Source organism: Amblyraja radiata, chromosome 27 (assembly GCF_010909765.2).
Source record: "Amblyraja radiata isolate CabotCenter1 chromosome 27, sAmbRad1.1.pri, whole genome shotgun sequence".
Taxonomy (NCBI): domain Eukaryota; kingdom Metazoa; phylum Chordata; class Chondrichthyes; order Rajiformes; family Rajidae; genus Amblyraja; species Amblyraja radiata.
The window spans coordinates 8,996,005-9,019,549 of record NC_045982.1 but is presented as its reverse complement, the minus strand read 5'-3'; the positions used below and the strand labels follow the sequence as shown (position 1 = coordinate 9,019,549).

At 43.9% G+C, this 23,545-nt stretch overlaps 1 long non-coding RNA gene across 2 annotated transcripts in view; it reads right to left on the bottom strand.

Annotated features, from left to right (window-relative positions):
• Window positions 1-22,676, bottom strand: part of LOC116988396 — a 57,143-nt gene extending 34,467 nt beyond the window's left edge. For both annotated transcript variants that reach the window (XR_004415926.1, XR_004415927.1), the window contains exons 1-2: window positions 22,425-22,676; window positions 2,227-2,337 (exon numbers count right to left, since the gene is read on the bottom strand). This is a non-coding gene — a long non-coding RNA (uncharacterized LOC116988396). The remainder of the gene's footprint in view (window positions 1-2,226; window positions 2,338-22,424) is intronic.
• Between the last annotated feature and the right edge of the window lie 869 nt (window positions 22,677-23,545).

Below are 23,545 nucleotides of genomic sequence, written 5' to 3'. Positions count from 1 at the left end.
AGATAAATGAGATATATGGAGAATAAAAATAAAGGAGCATTTCCTTGACTATTCGCAGTGTTGGTGACATTGTGAATTCATGCAGCTGGCACACCCAGGGCTGATGAATAAATCACTGCTACATGATTGCATGCAGCAAAGTAATGGTCTCTTCCTGACCTCTGTTCTCAGTCAAGTGTGTCCAAGACAAAAGAGCAGTGGGGGTGGGGTGGGTGGGGGGGGGGGATTGAGAAGTGGCTGTGATTACAGCTCTCCAGAGGGGCTGGCCGGTTTATGTGTAGGGGCAAAGCCATATTCCCATTCTCACGTTGAAATCCGCAAGTAATTGCAGAAAATTGTGGCCGCATCCCAGGCCATCGCACAAACCGACCTCCCTTCCATTGACTCCATCAACACTTCACGCTGCCACGGCAAGGCCAGCAGCACGATCAAGGGTGAGTCGCACCCTGGACACTCTCTCTTCTCCCCACTCCCATCGGGCTAAAGATATAGAAGTGGGAAAACGCACTCTTTGCAGGTTCGGGTACAATCTCTTCCCAGCTGTTGTCAGGCAACTGAACCATTCTACCAACAACTAGAGAACAGTCCTAAGCAACTATTTACCTCATAGAAACATAGACGTAGAAACATAGAAAATAGGTGCAGGAGGAGGCCATTCGGCCCTTCGAGCCAGCACCGCCATTCATTGTGATCATGGCTGATCGTCCCCTATCAATAACCCGTGTCTGCCTTCTCCCCATATCCCTTGACTCCACTAGCCCCTAGATCTCTATCTAACTCTCTCTTAAATCCATCCAGTGATTTGGCCTCCACTGCCCTCTGTGGCAGGGAATTCCATAAATTCACAACTCCCTGGGTGAAAACGTTTTTTTCACCCCAGTCTTAAATGGCCTCCCCTTTATTCTAAGACTGTGGCCCCTGGTTCTGGACTCGCCCAACATTGGAGACCCTCGATTATCTTTGATCGGACTTTACTGACTTTATCTTGCACTAAACATTATTCACGTTATTCCCTTTATCCTGTATCTGTACACTGTGGATGGCTCGATTGCAATCATGTATTGTCTTTCTGCTGACTGGTTAGCACGCCACAACAGCTTTACACTGTAACTCAGTACATGTGACAATAAACGAAACAAAATTCCTTCAATGGCTTCCCTGCCTCTGTAACCTCCTGCAGCCTCCATGCTCCTCTTCCATGCCTCTTGCACGCCCCTGTCTCCTTTGCGTCATTACTGGCAGTCAAGAATTCTGCAACATGTCCCCAAGCTCCGGGTTTCTCTTCCTAAGCAGCGCCAGAGACCCGGGTTCGATCCTGACTACAGGTGCTGTCTGAATGGAGTATGAACAGTCTCCCCGTGACCAAGTGGGTTTTCTCCAGGTGCTCCAGTTTCCTCCCACACTCCAAAGACATGTAGGTTTGTAGGTTTATTGGCTTCTGTAAATTGCCCCTTGCATGTAGGATGCGAAAGTGGGACAACATGGAACTAGTGTGCATCTGATGGTTGGTCGGCATGGACTCAGTGGGCCAAAGGGCTTGTTTCCACACTGCATCTCTACACTCCAAACATTCTCCTCTCTATACCTTCTACTTTAAGGCCTTCCCTTTTTGTAACCTTTACTAGGCCTCCTCATGGGCACAATGGTACATTTTGCTTCATGATGCAGAACCTTGCAGCACCCAAAACCCATTCATACTTCTCACAAACCTCCTCTCCTCTGACCAGCTCCTGTGGAAGCCCCTTGTGTTATTTTACTATGCATTGTAAACACAAGCCGTTATTAATGTCAGAGTTGGGTGAGTGGATGTAATGGCAGCCATCTGAGTGACTCATTAGATTGGTAACTGGCTATTAGATTGGTAACTGGTTATTGACAAGTTTTATGGATACGGATGGATAGATATTCAGCTGAATACCTAACAAGGGATTATTGGTCTTCATTGGTCAATATGCTGATATCTAGTTCCTAATACATCTTTTGAGATAAATATCAAAATATCCTCACAATTACTTAAAGCAGTTGAAATGGAATTCCTTTTACCCAGCCTTTAACAACGGATCACTTTTCCCATTGGGTTTTGTACTTCAAATGTACACTATTGCTTATTTAGTTATTTTCAACTCATTAAATAAACCTGAAGGTCATTTTTATATTTAACATAATCAACAATCCTTTCTTCAATGTAGTGGTTCAAGATGCAAAGTAAATGACAGTGGAACTCACCAATGAGGATATGTCCCTCCATCTGCCTCGGTACTCTGTAGAACAATCTTCATCTGATCCTTGATCTTACCAATCGGTTCTGAGTGTCAATACTCATGGTCTGATCCAGACCTGCATGAAAAGAACCATAAGCCTCAGTCTCAACACATCCAAGGGGCTTAAAGCTAGTAAACAATTACAGCTTTCAAAAACCACCAGGGTTTATCAGCACAGTTCAAACTTTCTTGAGTTGGTTAGTCACTTCTTCTGAAATTTGTTTGCAATTGACTTTAACTTATTTTTTCCAAAGAGCTCAAAGTTTCAGACTGCCTCAACCTCTCTGTGCCCCAGTCCATAACTACATATATCCAATAACTTAGACATGTTGAATGTGATTTACTTTTCATAAATCCATACTGACACAGCCTGGTACTATTATTATCCTCTAAGTGCTCTGAGCTACCAGTTGAACAATAGATCCCAGCATTTTTCCTGACCACTGATTTAGGTCAATTGGCCTGTTAGGGTAAATTACCCTACTCCCTCCTTTCTTAAACTGTGGGATTACCTTTGATTTCTTACATTAACATTTCTAACCTTTCTCTTTTTACTTATCTATAGAAGATTTTATGGCCTGTTTTCATATTTGTTGCCCAGTTCCTCTTCTTCTCTCTTTTCTCTTTCTTAATCAATGTCTTGACCCCTCTCAGATGGACACAAAATGGCAGAGTAACTTAGGGGGGTCAGGCAGCATCTCAGGAGAAAAGGAATCGGTGACGTTTTGGGTCGGGACCCTTCTTCAGACTGAGAGTTAGGAGAGGGGAGGGGATCCCTCTTTGCAATAGACTGAGATTTTCTCCATGCTACACAAAAATGCTGGAGAAACTCAGCAGGTGCAGCAGCATCTATGGAGCGAAGGAGATAGGCAACGTTTCGGGCCGAAACCCTTCTTCAGACTCCATGCTCATTTTGACAACTTAAAATATAGTTTTTTATGATATAAGTCTGCTTTTCACTTATTCATTGAACCAAAACGGAATCACGTTTCCCATTGGGTTTTGTACTTTAAATTTAAACTTTTGCTTATTTAGTAATTCTTTTCAACATATTTTCCCAATTCATCTTTGCCATTGCATGCTCCATTCCTGATTTCAGATTGAATAAAGTCACTTTCAATCTTTATATAAAATTCTATCGAATTATGATTCTTCATCCCCAAAATTTCTTTAAACATCAGATTATAAATTAACTCTTTCTCAAAGCACAAAACACATTTAAAATTGTCGCTTTCTTCACTGGTTCTTCAAGACACTGATTTAAATAAATGATGTCTAATATAATTACAAAGAACTGCAGGTGTTGCTTTATACCAAACATAGACACAAAGTGCTAGAGTAACTCAGCAGGTCAGGCAGCATCTCCGTAGTACATGGATCAGCATTGTTTTGGGTCTGAAGAAGAGTTCCAACCTGTAACGTCACCCATCCATGTTCTCCAGAGATGCTGCCTGACGCACCTAAGTTACTCCAGCACTTTGTGTCGATCTATGTCTAACATAAATTAATTCTTCACATTATTACAGTTAATTTGGTTGACGCAGTCCATGTGTCAAATATTCCTGTCTTTAACTTTCTAAATTTCCTTCCACCAGACCCTGCTCTGACAATTAAGTTTAAAGCTTTATCTATAATCCTAACTATTCAATTCCCTCATCACAGAATTAGGTGAAACCCATCCTGGCACAAAGACCCCACTCCTTCCTCAACTTGATACAAAGTGCTGGAGTAACTCAGCGGGTCACGCAGCATCTCTGGAGAAAAAGGACGGGTGACGTTTCAGGTCAGGACGCTCCTTCAGAAGAAGGGTCTCAACCCAACCCAACCTGACCCGATGGCTCACCCATCCTTTTTCTCCAGAGATGCTGCCTGACCCGCTGAGTTGCTCCAGCACTTTGTGTTTATCTTTGGTGTAAATCAGCATCTGCAGATCTTTGTTTCAACTCCTTCCTCAGTACTGACGCCAATGCCCCGTGAATTGAAGCTCATTCCTCCCACACCAATCTTTTCGATGCATAATTAATTCTCTGACCTTATTGACCCTATGCCAATTTGCGTGCAGCTGATAGAGTCGTTCTGAGCTTACTACCTTTCTGGTTCCGTTTTTCAATTTGCACTCAAGCTGCTCACCCTCTTTTGTCTTATCTATGTCATAGTTTACCACACAGACCAAACAACTAAAGTGGCCTTAAACATCAGACTCTTAATAAGGCCCTGTCTACTTAATCTCTCCTTGTGTGACAACCCTACCATTCCAGGAATCAAGGTGGTTTAACTTTGATGCAGTCCATATATCGTATCTATCCTTCTTGAGCTAGAGAGACCAGATATATACGTACTATTCAAGATATGGTTTCACCATGGTTTTATGTAATTAGACTTTATTCTGGTACTCAAATCCCCAGTCTTGCTGTTGAGTTAAGGGCCTGTCCCACTGTACGAGGTAATTCAAGAGTTCTCCCGAGTTTCCCATGATTCGAACTCGGAGAATTACGGTAATAGCCGCTCGTAGGTACTCGGGGCTCTCGTGGACATTTTTCAACATGTTGAAAAAACTTCGCGAGCTTACCGTGTTTCCCGAGTACCTGGCGTTAGCGTTACGCGCCGCTAAGAGACGTCCCGAGCTCCGACGTACCCGCTACGTACATTCCACGTACTTACCACGAGTTTGATTTTTTTTTAAACTCGGGAGAGTTTTTAAAAACTTGGATAGTGGGACAGGCCCTTTAACTTTCACTCTAATTTTTTTAATGAGGATTAATTTGTAGCAGATCCTCAAAATGCCTGTGAAAGTTAACCTCAGTTGATGAGATCAGGATGGGTCTGACGACATCTCACTGATCTTGAACAGCCATGAAAAGATTGCAGGAGACACACAAAGTGGTTAGCAGCTTCCTAAAAGCCCGGATCCTTTCCATTGATTTGGCCCTCTTTTCCCCACAATCCAATGATATTGCTGGTATTAAAAAGAGGGAAATGAACCCCATGTATAGATTTAGATTTTATGCCTTAAAGATGCAGATCTAGCGCGGAAACCAGGCCCTTCGATCCACTGAGTCCACATCGACCAGTGATCACCCCACACACTAGCACTATCCTACACACTAGGGACAATTTTATACATCTTGCTGAAGCCAATTAACCTACAAATCTATACGTCTTTGAGTGTGGGAGGAAACCCGAGCACCTGGAGAAAACCCACACGGTCACAAGGAGAATGTACAAAATCAGCTCAGCCAGCACTCGTAGTCAGGATTGAACCCGGGTCTCTGGCGCTGTAAGGCAGCAACTCGACCACTGGGCCAATGCCGACTCAAATATCAGATTAATTCAGATTAGCTTTGATACCCCACAGAGTTGAATATTTTACTGACACTCACTGTTAAGAAGATAGACTCCTTGGAGATGACACCAAAGGATATCTGGCCACTTCATGTTGGGAAAGTACCCAAAATTTATCAATATCAAAGACCAAAGACCTTTATTTATTTATGGAATGCGTAATTCACTGGCAAGGCCAGCTTTTATGGACAGTTTCAAATTATCATTGTGGAGAACATATTTCCACAGCCCTGCTGGTTAGAGCACATGTTCCAGCAATTAGACTGAGGGAAAACTGAGTCATTTTCAGGTTGAGATTTTGTGTGATATCTTGTTGGGTAAGTGATAAGTTGAGGTGTTCCCTTGCATCTGGATCCTCCTGTTCTCTAGATGATAGATGTTTATATGTTTATATCTTATGTTTATATATCTGTTGTGCTGCTGCAAGTGTGAATGTTATTGTTCTGCTTTGGGACATATGACAATAATACATTCTTGACTTGACTCTTAATTTTTCCCCTAGATCATTGTGTGCAAATTATAATAGGTAACCTGATCCATTTGAGTGCTCCTCAACAATATTGTTGCCTTACAGCAACCAGAGCCTCTTGTACGATCCTGACTATGAGTACCGTTGGTGCTGAGTTTGTACATTCTCCCTGTGACCACATGGGTTCTCTCTGGGTGCTCTGGCTTCCTTCCACATTCCAAAGACGTGCATATTTGCAGGTTAGCTGGCTTCTATAAATTGCCCCTAGTGTGTAGGGTGCAAAGCTGGGGAAACAGAACTTCTGTGCAGGTGATTAATACTTGGACTCGGTGGGTCGAAGGTCCTGTTTCCACGCTGTATCTCTAATCTAACGTAACTAAACTAAACTAAACTAAAAATTAAACTAAACTAAACTAATTTAATATAAAGCACCTGAAACACAATGCTGTTAAATGTATTTCACACGTTAGCATTACAAACATTTATCATCTTATATTAATCAGCAAAGTAAAGCACTCATGCTAATGAGAAACTATTCCGTATCTTTTCATTTTCCTAACAAATGTGCAAAAATGTTAAAGTTCACTCAAATAAATATACAATAGAATGCTGAGATTACAAGACCAATAACACTGCCTATTAATTTGGCCTTTTAATGTATTAATCAGCAATGGCATTAGCCACAACCAGATCTTGAAACAGCCACATGAGTCTCGTGGTGAACGTATTGGTCAACACTGTCCTAATGCATCCATTAGTTACTTATCTGTTTAAGTCCTATGCGACGGAATGATACACCAGACACAAGTCAATATTGGAAAATAAAACGCAATGCTGGAAAGAAACACAGAAATGAAATGTAAGTTGCCGGTGGATATTGTGCCTTCTGCTCTCACCCCAACCATGGACTGTTTACCCTCCTACCATCCGGGAGAATTCTGCTTCTTCCCCATCTTCTTCCTGGCGGCTGTCACTCTACTCAACAACGTACCTCGGTGACTGCCAATCACCCCCCCCCCCCCCCCCCCCGGACACTTATTATTATTTATTCAAATCATTTGCTATGTCGCTCTTCCAGGGAGATGCTAAATGCATTTCGTTGTCTCTGTACTGTACACTGACAATGACAATTAAAATTGAATCTGAATCTGAATCTGAATCTGCAGGGTAATCCAGCCGACTTTAAAACCATTGAATTATCTGCATAAATTGTGTGCATGCAAACATGATCAGCAATTCACACACAACATAAACAAACTGCGATTCCATTTATTGATCGATTTAGGCGTAGAAGTAAGCTTTATGGGCAAAACTTAAAGACTTAAATAAGGAACGGGAGGTTAAAGATCGAGAGGTTGAAGGATTGATCTGCAGAGCTGCGGGCTAGATGGCTAAAGGCATAGCAGATAAAAGGGAGAGAGAGAGAGAGGGGTGCCCCTTCAGAGATTGGTTAGTTTCTTGCAATAGCAATCCAGCATGAGGCCAGGGGAGAGGGGGTACACCCCATGTTTGCTCCCAGACCAGGGTTCAGCTGATGGTCCCCACACTCACACTGATGGCACTCTGCAACCGTTCCTCTTCCTGCACGTTTAATTAGCCTTGGCGAGAGACAGTAGCTGATAATTATCGCATCATTCCAAACAACAGCTGTTAACCCAATTAAAAAAGGACCAAAGCTATCAATTACTGCTGAGGTACAGTAAATGTTTAATTAGCTTGCTATAGGCACAGATAGAGAAAACAGATGCAAACTATCCCTTGGAGGCCAGGTCACTGGGGAGAGAAGAGTGACTTTTGGATCCTGTAAACTTTCCAATTACATTAACACCTCCTCCTCAACACACTGCCCCCCCTCCCCTGTCCTCCCCCACATTCTTCCAGGAAAGTTGAATATACTTGCATATGTAACGATTGGAATTTGATAAAACAGTGTGGAGATAAACAAAGCACCTCAAGGGTGAACTGGGAGCACAGCCATTAATGGCCGCCCATCAAGGGAGTGAGAAGTACAGCGGGGAATAGCTATGTTGGTCCCTGCCTGCAAAAGGACAATCATCCATATAAATACTCCTTTACTCAATTTCCCCTTGAAATTGCTAGCACCTCAGCAGATGCTGGCTTTATGCCAGCCGGGCAAATTCGACAGCCCCTGTTCCAGTGACCAACGTCTCACTTGCCAAATGTGCCTGACCCACAACTGGCCGGCACGGTGGAGCAGCGGTAGAGTTGCTGCCTTACAGCACCAGAGGCCCCGTTTCGATCCTGACCGCAGGTGCTGGTCAGTACGGAGTTTGTACGTTCTCACCGTGACTGCATGGGTCTCCCCCCCCCCCCGGTTTGCCCCCCACACTTCAAAGACGTGCGGGTTTGTAGGTTAATTGGCTTCGGTAAAGATTGTAAATTGTCCCTCGTGTGCAGGACAGTGGTAGTGAGCGGGGATCGCTGGTCGGCATGGATTCAGTGGGCCGAAGGGCCTGTTTCCGCGCTGTATCTCTAAACTGAACTAGTGTAAACATTTTTGTGATTGCTGCTAACCAATTAGAACAGGTTAAATGTCTTGAACATGTGGGTCTAACGCCAATTTCTGGACCTCCTCAAGGAGAGGGAAACAGGATGGAGTCTTGCTCTCCTTAGCCAGCAGTCTCTGCAACTGCCAGTGTCAAATCTTCACGCAGTCTCCTTTGCTCTAAGGAGAACGTCTCAGCTTCTCCAAACTAATCTTCAAGCTAAAATCCCTCAGCTGTGGCAATGTTCTGGCAAATCTGTGCCACACACATGCATGGACTATTACACCCTTCCTAATGCGAGGTGCCAATCTGGATATAATGCTCTGGAACTAGCCAAAATAGAGCTTGATAAAACAATACAATACAATACAATTTATTTGTTGTCATTTGAACCCAGAGCTTCAAACGAAATTTGGTTTCTGCAGTCATACAAACAAGAAGAAGAACCAAGACACAATACAATTTACACATAAAACATCCATCACAGTGAATCTCCTCCTCACTGTGATGGAAGGCAAAGTCTTATCTCTCCCCTGCACTCCTCGTTCTCCTCCCGATGTCAGAGTCGGGACCAGGCAAATCATTCACGTTCCCACCTAAAAAATGTGACCTTGTCCATTACCTCTCCCACCTCTACCCCCTACCTTCGTGAACGGTGATAGAAAACATTCTAGGTATTCGAGTTATGCCCTGCTCCTCTAATCATGTATAACGTTCTGGATAGATACTAGGGTCCATCTCTTATCTTCCCCTTACTATTTCCATTCCAGCAGAAGGGTCTTGGGTTCCCTTTTATGTTAACTGCCATCCTCCTCATATTCTCTTTTTGTGTCTAAATTTCCTCTTCACTTTCCAACTCAGTTTAACATATATTGGCTCTTGTTGAAGAGTTCATCCAGCATTTTTATTAGTTCACTATATCCCCTGTCTCTCATCTCATTGCTCTTCCATGACTGTACTCGATTTGTTCTTGCAACATCTCCTCCGTCATGGTCTTCAATTGTTCCACTACATTTTCTCCTGACAATCTTTGACTTCATTCTACACTGGCTAGGACTCCTCTTGTGCATTGAAGAGAGCTCTCTTCCTGCTTTAGGCTGATCCTTGCCCCATTCCATTACTAAACTAACCTGACGTATTATTGTTTGATGGGTGAAAAATTGTTAGCATACATCAAACATGTTAATAGTTGATAGACTCCAAAATACATCAAGTATTTGGTTTAGTTTGGTTTAGCTGAGAGATACAACGTTGAAATAGGCCCTTTGGCCCACCAAGTCCATGCCGACCAGTGATCACCCATACACTAGTTCTATCCTACACACTAGGGTGAATTTACTGAGACCAATTAACCTACAAAACTGCAAGTCTTCAGGATGTGGGAGGAAACCGGAGTACCTGGAGGAAACCCACGTGGTCACGGGGAGAACGTACAAACCATACAGACAGCACCCGTAGGTAAGATCGGACTCGGGTCTCTGGCGCTGTAAGGCAGCAACTCAACCACTGCATCATTGTACAGCCCCTTAATACTGTAAAATGCCATGGAATATTCTGATAGGAGAGCAGGGATTGCAGAAATACAAACTGTTTTTAATCTTGTTTCATGGTTCTGTTTTAATTCAACCTATAATGAGGCAGCGGGTAGTGCTGGTACCCCAGAACTCCAAGGATTCAACTTTGATCCTGACGTTGGGTGTTACCTGTGCATTCTCCCTATGGCTGTGCGAGCTTTCACCTTATGCTGTGGTTACCTCCCATTTCGTAACAATGTGTGGGGGGGTAGGTTAGTTGGTGACTAAAAACTGCCACCAATGTAGGTTAGTGGTAGGTGAATCAGGGAATGATGAGCATGTGAGGAAAAACTAGTTATTGGCAAATACTTTGGGGATTGGGAATAATGTCCTCCCACGTCTTCCTATGTCATGTAAAATATGATTATGAATGCCCTGATAATCTTAATTACTCAGTGACTCCTAGTTCTGTGTGTGTGAATGTGTGTGAGTGATTGGTGGTGGTCGGAGGGGCCGTAGGCGCAGATTGGCAGCCACGCTTCCGTCAGTCTGCCCCAGGGCAGCTGTGGCTACAGAAGTAGCTCACCACCACCGAGTGTGACTGAGGAGTGAATGAATAATGCGATGTAAAGCGCCTTGAGTATTAGAAAGGCGCTATATAAATCCCATCCATTATTATTATTATTACATATCAATGAAATCGAGAGCTTCATTAAACAGAAAAGGTTGTGAATTTACCTCCCTTACAAGGAAATACTCCAAGTTTCATAGTGACAGCATCATGCCACATCACTCATTCCACCAGATTTTTCTTTATGAAGAGAATTCATGAGATATGTCTTCCCTGGTCTCTTGGCTGAAGATGCCAATGGATTCTGGTGCCAGTTTCGAAAATCAGCCTCTGCTTCGCCATCTGGCTGTGGAACGTACTCGTGGGACACATTACAATTGCATTCCAGAACTCATGGTCTTTGATGGTGGGTTGGGGGAGAAAAGAACAAGGCTGAAATGTTCAGGAATCTTCAGGAATTATATTATGAAACTGCAGAGAAAAATTCTACCAAAACCCAATTCCTCAATGGGCACAACAAAGAACGGTTACTTATGAAACTTACCAAAGAGCAGTAATACAGTGGAGCCATGTCTAAAAATTAAATCAGCAACAACGAACTGCAGATGCTGGTTTACAAAAAAGACACAAAGTGCTGGAGTAACTCAACGGGTCAGGCAGCGTCTCTAGAGAACGTGGATAGTTGATGCATGGGGTCGAGACCCTTTCATAAACTTAGGAAGCCGAGGAAATGGGGGAAAGAAAACTGGCTCACAAAGAATATCAACTTGTTATCAGATGCAAAATGTAATATAATCTCGAAGGTTTGATTGACTAAATCAAGGTAAATCAGTTGAGGAGGAGGCAGACAGAGGGAGATAGGATGGGAATAGAGCCAAAAGTAAAGAGGCAAAGCCAGTGATTCAGAAGAGGCCAAGAGGTCAGTCAGATTTAAAGAATTGGAAAGATCGGGGAATGGAGAAGCTCAGCTCCATCCGATAGTTCTTGCAATGGCTCCAGCAGATTAGAAGCTAGTAAAGGTCAACCTGCTATTTAAGAATGAAGGAAGAGGGAAATTGGTGATTTAACTGAATATTAATTTGACAATAGTTGTTGATGGCACAAAACTTGTAGACTACGAGATAGCCACAAAATGCCGGAGTAACTCAGTGGGTCGGGCAGCATCTCTGAAGAAACAAAGTAGGTGACGTTTCAGGTCATTCTCCAGAGATGCTGCCTGATCCACAGAGTTACTCCAGCACTTTGTGTTTATCTTTGATATGCAGTTGCAGTTCTTTGTTTCTATATTTGTAGACTATACGTACAGGAAAAGAAGCTTCAGGAGGACAGAGACAAGGTGACAAGTGGCAAATGCAGCGCATTGCAGAAAAAATGTGACGTTATACAAATCAGCAAAACAAAACATAAATCCCGAGTATTTGTTAAATGGTCCTAGTTTGGGAAGTGTTAAATATTCAAAGGGACCTGACAAGTCACAAAGAGCAGGCAGCTACGAAGACAATGGCACGTTTGGTCTGGATTGCAAGAAGATTTTAGTACAAGCATAAACATATAGAATTGATATAGACCAATCCATCACACGAAGCAGCCTCCCCCCCCCCTACTGATTCCATCAATATTTCATGTTGCCTTGAGAAGGAACACTTACACCCCAATAATACTCCCATCTCCCCTCTCTCGTCAGGCAGAAGATACAAAAACATGAAAGCACGTAACACCAGGTTCAGGAGCAGCTTCTTCCCCGCTATTGTCAGACTACTGAACGGTCCTCACATAACCTAAGTGTATAGTCCTGATCTTCCTACCTACCTCATTGCGGCTGCTGCACATTTTTTTATCATCTGCACTTTCTCTGTAGAGAACATTGACACTGTAACACCATGTTCTGCACTCTGTTATTTTACCTCTGCCGTTGCCTGTTGTACTTGTATATGGCCTGATTGTATTCATGCATGGTAAGTATGACTGGATAGCATGCAAACAAAGTTTCTCACTGTATCTCGGTACACATGACAATAATAAACTAACACCAATACTCATATCTCCCTACAATTATGTTAGACCATGTTGAGAACGCACCTGGCATATTGTGTGCCATTTTGATCTCTTCACCTGGAAAAAGGATAATATTTTGATAAAGAAAGTGTAGCAAAGATTCATCAGACTGATTTCTGAGACAAGAATATCCTACGGAGATAGATTGAGAATGTCACCCCTACTCTCTTTGGAGTTTAGAATAATGAGCGGTTGTAAAAACAATCTTCTAATAGCTCGATAGGAAATTGGAAAAGGATTTTTCTCCTGGATGCAGAGTCCAGAAATTGTAGTGCCTGCATCAAAATAAGTTGAAGGCATTTGGGATTTAAATGAGGCAACTATTCTTTGCACAAGTTTGGTGAATCTTTCAAATTTGCCACCTCAGAGAGCTATGGAGGCTTAGACATTGATTTCATTCAAATTGAAAATTCAAACATAGACTCTTGCTTCTGTGAAGAATCAAATTATGGGAGTAAAGTGGAAAACATATGAAATTATCCATTTTGGAAGGAAGAATTCAAAAGTAAGTTATTATTTAAATGGATGCAAAATGCTGGAGTAACTCAGCGGGTCAGGCAGCATCTCTGGAGAGAAGGAATAGGTGACGTTTCAGGTCGGGATTGAGAGTCAGGGAAAAGGGAAACTAGAGGTATGAAAAGGTACAGAACAATTAGAGCCGGCACTGATGGCCAAGGAGCCCACAATGGTTCGTTGTTGGCTGTGGAGGAGGTGATAAAGTGGAGTAGGACTACAAAATGCTGGAGAAACTCAGCGGGTGAGGTAGCATCTATGGAGCGAAGGAAATAGGCAACGTTTCGGGACGAAACCAAAGGGTTTCGGCCCGAAACGTTGCCTATTTCCTTCGCTCCATAGATGCTGCCTCACCCGCTGAGTTTCTCCAGCATTTTTGTCTATCTTCAATTTTCCAGCATCTGCAGTTCCTTCTTAAACATTTAGGACTACAAAATGTTGTTGCACAAAAGAAACCATGTCTGAAACTACTGTATGAAACGGCGAGTTTGGTATTTCAGGTACAGCGGGTCATTTGGAGGTTAATGGAATTTGGCCTTGTATTGTAACAAGCCAGGGTGGAAGTGTAGAGTCGCCAGTGTATTCAGCGCCACTAATTGTCGATATACAACATGACAAACGGGAGAAAATAAAGTGTGAAAATGAAGCTTGTGGATTCTCATTGAAGGGAAGCTGGTTCATAAGGAGCAGAGTCTGTCTCCTGCCGGCCTTTGCAGCATAGGCTCTGAATGCACAACAAGGGCTGCGCATCTAACGCCGGTCGCCGGCAATGGTGCAACAAACACAGCACACGCATATAGCCCGACCTTGGGGTTAGCTGGTGAAATGGGAAAGGGCAACAGTGAACGAGAGGCCGGAGGGAGGGATTCTCGACGTTCTCCGGAGTTCACACTAAACTCAAAACCATACTTTGCAGGGTCATGATGGGATCAGAGGGAGGAGGGTGGTGGAGGAGGGCCAGATGGGCGATAGCAGAGCAGGGAGGGAGCAGAAAGATAGGGACATTACTTGCTGGGAGAAAAATCTGGCAGCATTCTGTGCTGCAGTGTTCAAAGCCTGCCCGTCTTTAAACTCCTTAGTGGCAAATTAAAATGCAGTAAGCATCTCTCGCACCCCCCACCCCTCATTCAAGGTCATTTGTACCAGTCATAACCCTTCCCCCAACCCATTCTGTCTGTTTTTCTGTCAGACCACGATAAACTCTAAAAGACTCCCCCTTCTTGACACGGTCTTGTGAGTTGGGTTTTTTTTGTGCCTTAATTGGAGAATTGGAGAATTGGAGAATTGGGTCCTTTTTAAAAAATATATATATATTTTTAAATGACCTAATTCTCCAATTAAGGCAACAACAAAAAAACATCACAAGACCGTCTTGTGTATATATATATATAATTCTATATATATTATATATATATAATTATATATATATTTTATATATATATATAATTTTAGAATAAAATCCCAGTTCCTGACCACGACTGGCTCCATCAGTCAGAACCACAGCCAATGGGAAGACGGTCGTTGGGCAGATTTCTGACCCGGTTATGGGTTAACTGAACGAGGATTAAGTCGCTTCTTGCTGCAGCCTTCCGAAGCTGCAAATGCGATCAGGAGCAGTGACTGCGTGAGAGATTGCAGCCACCGTGTGCGGTTAACCCACTCTTTTCCAGCCGATCTCAGTGCTTGGGACATTATATTAGATTTCTTATCATTAGGCAGCATTCCTATGCATTATCTAGCAATCGGAAAACGTGGTGTGCAAAAAGAACCAGAGCGCGACACAACATGCTGGAGTAACTCAGTGGGACAGGCAGCAGCATCTCTGGAGGAAAGGAATGGGTGACGTTTCGGGGCGAGACCCTTCTTCAGACCTATCTTCGGTGTAAACCAGCATCTGCAGTTCCTTCCTACCCATTCCTTCTCTCCAGAGATGCTGCCTGTCCCGTTGAGTTACTCCAGCACTTTGTGTCTGCCTTCGGTGTAAACCAGCATCTGCAGTTCCTTCCTACCCATTCCTTCTCTCCAGAGATGCTGCCTGTCCCGTTGAGTTACTCCAGCACTTTGTGTCTGCCTTCGGTGTAAACCAGCATCTGCAGTTCCTTCCCATACATCTCTGGAGAACATGGATAGAAATGTGGCGTGGCGTTCAGGGTCAGGACACTTCTTCAAACTCGACCCGAAACGTCACCTATTTCCTATCTCCAGCGAAGCTGCTTGTCCCGCCGAGTTACTCCTGCATGGAGGGATATGGACCAAAGGCAGGCAGGCAGGTGAGACTAGTGTAGCTGGGACATTTTGGCAGGTGTGGGCAAGTTGGGCCGAAGGGCCTGTTTCCACGCTGTATCACTCTACATGTACATAACATGCCACACTCCCTCTGTGGAAGTAGAGGAGGAAGTTGCCATGGCCAACATTTATCATAGAACCATTAAGTCCAAGAATGCTTCAGAACTAAAGCTGAAATGCAATGCACTGACGTAAGCACCTACTCCCACGGTGCCAAAAAACGAGTGTTCAATTATCATGTGTACTAAAGCAGAGAAATGAAATGTGTATTTGCAACAACATAACAGGTCTCTTAAAGCAGTACTCAATAGTTAACATAATATACCAAACTCAAAAAACATTCTAAAAATGTTTTAAACACAATATTAGTGCAAAACAAAACAAAAGCCTAAAGTCCCTAATGCAACCAAGAGAGTTCATAGTTCAGATTTTGTGGTGGCAAAAAAGAACTACTTACATAGAAACATAGAAAATAGGGGCAGGAGGAGGTCATTCGGCCCTTCGAGCCAGCACCGCCATTCATTGTGATCATGGCTGATCGTTCCGTATCAATAACCCGTGCCTGCCTTCTCCCCATATCCCTTGACTTCACTAGCCCCTAGAGCTCTATCTAACTTAGCTACTCCAACATCCCAGTACTCAGACCATGATGTTGGACAAAATTCTACAAATGCTCATCCAAACCTTTTTTAAATATGACCTAGGTTTCTACATCCACTCAGCTCAGGCAGCGAGTTCCAAAATTCCTGGGGAGGAAAAATCCTACAAAACTCCTCAAAACCTCCTACAAGTCGCCTCAAATTTATGGAGACACGAGAAATTGCTGATGCTGGGATCTTGAGGAAAACACAAAGTGTTGGAGAAACTCAGCAGGTCAGGCAGCATCTGTGGGGGGGAATGACAAGCGAGGTTTCAGGTCGGGAAGCCACATCAGTCTGAAAATGGGTCCCAGTTTAAGGATAGGGGGAAATCTTTTAGGACCGAGATGAGAAAAACATTTTTCACACAGAGAGTGGTGAATCTCTGGAATTCTCTGCCACAGAAGGTAGTTGAGGCCAGTTCATTGGCTATATTTATGAGGGAGTTAGATGTGGCCCTTGTGGCTAAAGGAATCAGGGGGTATGGAGAGAAGGCAGGTACAGGATACTGAGTTGGATGATCAGCCATGATCATATTGAATGGCGGTGCAGGCTCCAAGGGCCGAATGGCCTACTCCTGCACCTATTTTCTATAATTCTATGTTTCTATGACCCTAAACGGCGCCAGTCCATTCCCTTCGAGATGCTGCCTGCCCCATTGACTTCCTCCGGCAATTTGTGCTTTGCCTTACATTTATGTCGGCTTTCCACTCTTTTCTGAGAAATTCATCTTTTCATTTTCCTTTCATCCTCTTTTTATTCTAATACACATTAATTAAATTTCCCCTCTTCCTAAAAACCAAATCTCGTTTTCTCCTCAAAATGTATTCTCTCCAGCCCAGACAATATGTGTATGAACTGTCTCTGCAGCCTGACGTAAATGCTGCTTTAGAGAAGAATTTTATAAAGTTCAAGCACAATCTCCATGCTTCTATATTTTACACTTTAGTCAATAAAATAAAACAGTTTCGTAAAAATAGAAGTAAAAGGAGTAAAAATGCAAGTATGGTTTTTTAACTTTGGAAAAAATATTTGTAAAAATATCACACTGACGTAGTATAGAATATTCAGGACATTATAAACCATGTTAGTCCAATGACAATAATATCAAAGATTTATTTTATTATTTAGCAATGACATTGTGCAAATAGTTTGGGGTCACTTCACCTTCTCACATTGTTCTCCCAACCTGTACTATTCCACTTTTCCTCTCAAACCACAATAACATCTGATCCTTTTTAACATGTTGTTGATTTTGGCCACAATTCTAAAAATCACTCAGGTTAAAAAAATAATTTAAGACTTAAAAATAATTTAGTTCGATACCATGGCCAGCTTCATCAATCGGGTTGAACATGGATTTTAGCCACTTGGCCTGAAGTGGCAGGAATACTTTAAACTGTAGCCCTTCTCCATGAAGGCTTTGTATAAGGTGTACAGTGTACATGCTCCTCAGCACACATTCCTAGGCCTTAGAGCCTGTCAATTTACAACACTTGGCCATAGACAACATTTTGCGCTCAAATACAAGTTTCAGGCAGGCCAGAGGATATCTTTCTACCTTCTTAACCAAACTATGTCTTTACCCAGCTGCCTAGAACATACATTCCAAGATCCATCTGTTCATCTTCATTGTGCACGATTCTACCACTCATTATGCATTGTCCTTTTTGTACTCCACAAACGTAATGAATCACACTCTTTGAATTGAATTCTATTTGCCATTCTCCCCCCCCCCCCCTCCACCCCTCCCCCCCCCCCCCCCACCCCACCCCAGACGGATCAGCATCTGCAACTTATGTCTATTTTTGTAAACCAGCATCTGCAGTTCCTTGTGTCTCCAATTTAAGTCTTTCTTCCCCTCTGACCAAACATCAAATTCTTGACATCATCCGGGGAAACATTTGAAGTAAACACCCTACACGTACGTCCATTTTATTGAGATGTACCACATTTATTCCTCAAACAATATCACTAAAATAGTTACCAAATTTCTGTTAGATATTTGTTAGTGTGACTACTGTACCCAAATTTACTGCGTTTTTTATTCTGTATTTATAATAGCGACCAGTTCAAAGTATGTCATTGACTGCAAAGTACTTTGATATGTTCTAAATTCATGAAATACACTTTATAAATCACGGGTTTACTTAAAAAATTCAACGCTGCTCCAAATAAGAAAAGGTGCGGACAGTGAACCAGAGGTCTGGTCGAGGGTGTTAAAGGGTACTGTGAAGGAGAGGAGTATGGCTGTGACAGGGGAAGCTCAGGAGGAAATTATGAGGAACCTAGGCTGTGAAAAACACAGCTGTCAACTGTAGGGAAATGGCAGAATTTAATAGTGATGCTTCCACTGGTTAAATATTCTGCTTACATAACCTAGGAATAGCATATCAAGATCGGACAAAGAACTTAAATAAAACACTTCACCATGCTTCCAATGTTTGTGTTATCTGGAAACATTTAAATAAGGGGCCCTCCATTTAAATGAAAATCAATTGTCTAAGCCCAAGTTGACTTTAATTGCTCTGCTTCTGTAACACTCTTGTCTATTCGAGACATCCCTGATAATATACCTCTTTAACTAAACATGTGGTCAAATGTTTCAATATCTCCTTATGTGGCTTCGACATCAATGCTTCTCTGAAAGCAAGCTGATGAAGTGGTTTGGAAATCCTTGCTCTGTTACAGGAGGCACATAAATAGAAGGTGTTGCCAAAACAAATTAAGAATCTCCTTTCACACAAAATATTTTGATATTGGAACGCACTGATGCTGGGTGCTGGTGCAAAGCAGATCAATTTAATCCACTTAATGTGAGGTTCACTGGGAAGTCCAGTTGGTCCCCCAGTGGCCCAGGGGTGGGTGTGCTGGTGTTGGCCACATAATGTTTCTATAGCAGTGCATTCAATCACTAACAATATTCATGATGAAATATGCAGCTAAAGCTAGTGTGTGTGTATGTTTGTGAGTGTGTTTAAACTCTGTGTGTGTGTGTGTGTTTAAACTCTGTGTATATGTGTCTGTGTGTTTAGACTCTGTGTGTGTTTAAACTCTTTGTGAGTGTGTGTGTGTGTGTGTGTTTACACTCTATGTGAGTATGTATGTGTGGGTGTAAGTGTTTAACGGTTTTCAAACGGTGTGTATGTGTGTGGTACACAAAAAAGCTGGAGAAACTCAGCGGGTGCAGCAGCATCTATGGAGCGAAGGAAATAGGCAACGTTTCGGGCCGAAACCGTTCTTCAGACGTGTGTGTGTGTGTGTGTGTAAGTATGTGTTTAAACTCTGTGTGTGGGTGTGTTGTTTGTGTGTATATATATGAATGTTTTAAGTGTGTGCGTGTGCATGCATGCATGCATGTGCCCCTGTGTGCGCGTCTATGTGTATCAATGTTTGTCTCTGCAATTTCTTGTTAGTGCATGCGTGTTTGTGTATTTGTAGGATGAGTGTCTTAAATAGAATGACTGCACAACACTTCAAGGGAACGCAAAATGCCCATCAACGCATGTTCGGTCCTAAAATCACATACGTTTTCCTTGCATGATATTACAAATGTACAATCCTTACTCGTTCATAATATAACTACCTACATTTCCCCTCGTGGTATTAAATGCACGAATGTGGCCGGGTGAGCTAATGCAGTCTCCTCAGACTGTTCTATCCTAGACATTGCTCACAAAGTAATTTCAGACAACGTGCACATTCGGCAGACATAGACGGGAATTTGGCATGGTAGGTACAGGACAAAGGGCAGTTAGTTGACTGTAATCAACTATTAACCACACGTTCTACCAATCGCCGTGTGTTTATTTTTGTTTACAGTTGTTTACAATTGCGAGCTGAATTGAACCGAGCCGTTCAGGTTGAGGAGAAAAGACTCGCATTTCTACTGCCCTTCCCCGTGTTCATTTCAGAATACACTGCAACTGTTTACACCAAACAAAGTAATTTCGAAGTGAAGTCACTGATGTAATGTCAATGAACCTTCTCGGAGTTCAAAGATGCGCCCTGAATCCAATCCATTCAGGCTGCCGCAAATCACTACGGCCAATAATTATATATTGTAGCTGTTGTGTAGTCTCTGCTGTGTGTACCGTGGTGAGCAGGAGACAGTTTCTGCACTGCAAACTCAAAAAAATAACAGCAATGCGGTACAGACCAGATAATCCACATTAATGATGTCGACTGGGTGGGTATTAGCTGAGACAGCAGGATTAACTCCATATTCCTATTTAATGCAAGCCCACACATTTTTCTTTCACGTCCAAAAAAAAAAAAAAAAATGGAATTGTAGACTTAATCTGCCCCTTGATGCCCAGTTTCAAAATTCTAGCCCGGACAATTCAAGGGGAGGCCGCTTCGATTTTTGTATCTGAACTGTGACTGGAACCAGATAAAACAAAACCCCGCTTTGGTATGTTGGTCAGTCATTTCAGGCACTGCGAGTTCCTGTGAAGTTGAAGCGTATGGTAGGTGGTGAGGGAAAGGGGAGGCTAACAGGACACGAAACCTCTCTCTCCCCCAACACACACGGATCATGGGCTTTGAACGGTGGCCCTCCGCCTGTGTCAGTTAAGCAATGGGTCCCTGTATTAAAGTTCTGGTGCATTCTTGTTTTAACCAATGTCTCCCCTTAGTCACCCACAGTCGTTTTATGATCTCCAACCCTACAACAATGCGATATATCTCCAGCTTCGGCCTCCTCAGCGCCCCTGTATTTAATCAACTCCCAACAACTTTCTGCTTCGGAATTCACAGACTAAACCTTTTCACCTCTACCCCTCTCATCAAAACATGAACCTCACAACGACCTTAATCAAGCTTTTGATCATTTTACTTAATATCTTCCTAAGATGCCCTTTTTTTTAACATGTAGCAAGCACTGCTGTTACTCGCCTTGGGAATTCATTTTGTTCTCAAAGGTGCTATGGAATTGGGATTCATATATTTTTTTAATTTGTTGATGATATTGACTGGAGTTTAAAAAAGGGCATTGCAGGCGGTGTTTCCAAAGCAGGTTGTCGAGAGATCCGCAATGCTGAAGGCGGCAATCCACACCCCAACCAAACCACGCAGAGAAACAAATATGTCCAATGCAAATTAAAGCGAATAATGAAGCAGCGGAACGAGCGAGGCAGTGGGAGAGAGGGAGCGAAAGAGGGGGAGGGGAGGGAGGAAGAGAGGGGGAGTGGAGGGGGAAGAAAGAGGGAGGGGAGAGGGAGAAAAAGGTAGGGGAGGGGGAGTGGGGAGAGAGGAACGGGGAGAGAGAGAGGGGAGAGAGAGAGAGAGATGGGAGGGGGAAGAGAGGGAGGGGAAGATAGTGGGGAGGGAAGGAGAGGAGGAGGGGAGGGGAGGGGGAAGAGAGAGAGGGGAGAGATAGGGGAGGGGGAAGAGAGGGAGGAGAGGGGGAAGAGAGGGAGAGATAGGGAGGTGAGAGAGGGAAAGAGAGGGGGAGGGGAGGCTGGAGGGGAGGGGAGGGGAGGACACGGGGAAGAGAGGGAGTGGTCGGGAGGAGAGAGGGGGGGGAAGAGAGAGGGAAAGGGCGAAGATAGAGGGAGGGAAGGGAAGGGAGGGGAAGAGAGAGGGGAAGGAAAGGGGAGTTGACGAAGAGAGGGGGGGAGTGTGAAGGGGAGGGGAGAGGAGGGGGGAGATAGATGGATAGGAAGAGATGGATGGGAAGAGAGCGAGGGGGGAGAGTGAGTAAAGGGAGGAGATAGAGAAATGGGGGAAGAGAGAGGGAGATGGAGGAAGAGAGGGAGGGGAGGAAGAGAGAGGGGAGGAGAGAGGGAGGAAGGGGAGGAAGAATGAGGGAGGAGAAAGAGATAGGAAATGGGAGGAGAGGAGGATTGGGGGAGATGAGGGGTAGTGGGGAGGGATAGAGAGAGAGAGAGTAGTGGGATAGACGAGGTGGGGGGGGAGACAGGAGAAGGAGATACCCCCCCCCCCCCTTGCTACAGGAAGGAGACACACTTAAAGCGGTCGCGAGGATAGCTCAGACGGAATTTTAATTCACTTCAATATTTACAGTAATTTAGCAATACGTCGGCTGAGAAGCTGTGAAGTTGCCATTTGCCTCCTCCCTCCCCAATTCCCCACGGGCTGCTCGCGTCGCTTCGCTGCCTTTTTTTCCGGGGCTGCAGCCTGAGGCGTGTAATTTAACAAGGGAGGGGGGTTGGGGAGATCATTTTCATCCTTTTGTATTTCCAGTGCTAATTACGAAACAGTAATTAGGGAGCGTAATGAGAAACGGGCACCTTGATTATCATACCTCGTGTCGGGGTGGCGGTGGTCATGGTCGCTGGAGGAAACTTCAGCGAGAATCCATTGTCCGTGACTAGTCGCGGTCCCACACACACGGACACATAGAGATACACACGAACACACAGACACACAAACAGACACACACACATACAAACAGACACACACACATACACACAGAGACACACACACAACCAGACAGACACACAATCACACACAGACAGACACACACACATACACATACACACACACACACCACACAGTTTAAACACACACACACACACACACAGACACACACACAAACACAGACAGACACACACACAGACACACACACACACTCCCCTTTCACTCAGTCCCGACAAACACTTGAGAGTGATACCGGACAGCAATGTCCCACAGACACCACCACAAGAAAAAATAAAACCCTGTTCAAGTCTTATTAACCATTTTTAGTTATTGTCCCAAGCTCCAGCCTCTATGTGCAAACTCATATCGGTTGCTCCTCGTGTGTTTCAGGAGCTCCTGAGAGAGCCCTCAGGCTACGCTTTATTGCTGCTGCACAAATACATCTGCATTGCTCCTTAACACACGGAGCCGCCGCTAGGGAACAGATATGTTGAGGGTTCGTTAAAAAAATAACAATACAATCCAACTCCACGCCGATTTTCTCCTTGTCTTCAAGGTTAACTGCGAGTACACGGAACCCTCCGGCGGTCGGAGGGGGGGAGGAGGGGGAGAGAGAGGAGAGGGAGGGGGGCGAGAGAGGGGGGATAGAGAGAGGAGGGGGAGTGTGAGAGAGAGGAGGGGGTTGGTGAATGGAAAACGCAGAGTGAAGATAAGATTTTTTTAAATTGAGAGAAAAAATGGGGGTGTTGAAAGAGGAGGGGAATTCACGAAGATAAATTATTAAGGAAAGATGGGGTGATGAAACGGGAGAGAAACTCTGAGAAGATAAGGATTTGTTTTAATAAGGGGGAGGGAGAACAGAGAGGACAGGGGGAGAGAGGGCGAGGGCTGGAACGTGTGGAAAGGGGAAATATCAGAGGAAAGAGAGGCGGACAGGGGTGCAGAGAAAAGTGACAGAAAGGCGAGTGGCTGAAACTGCAGCGGGAAACGGGAGTGAAAGTCATT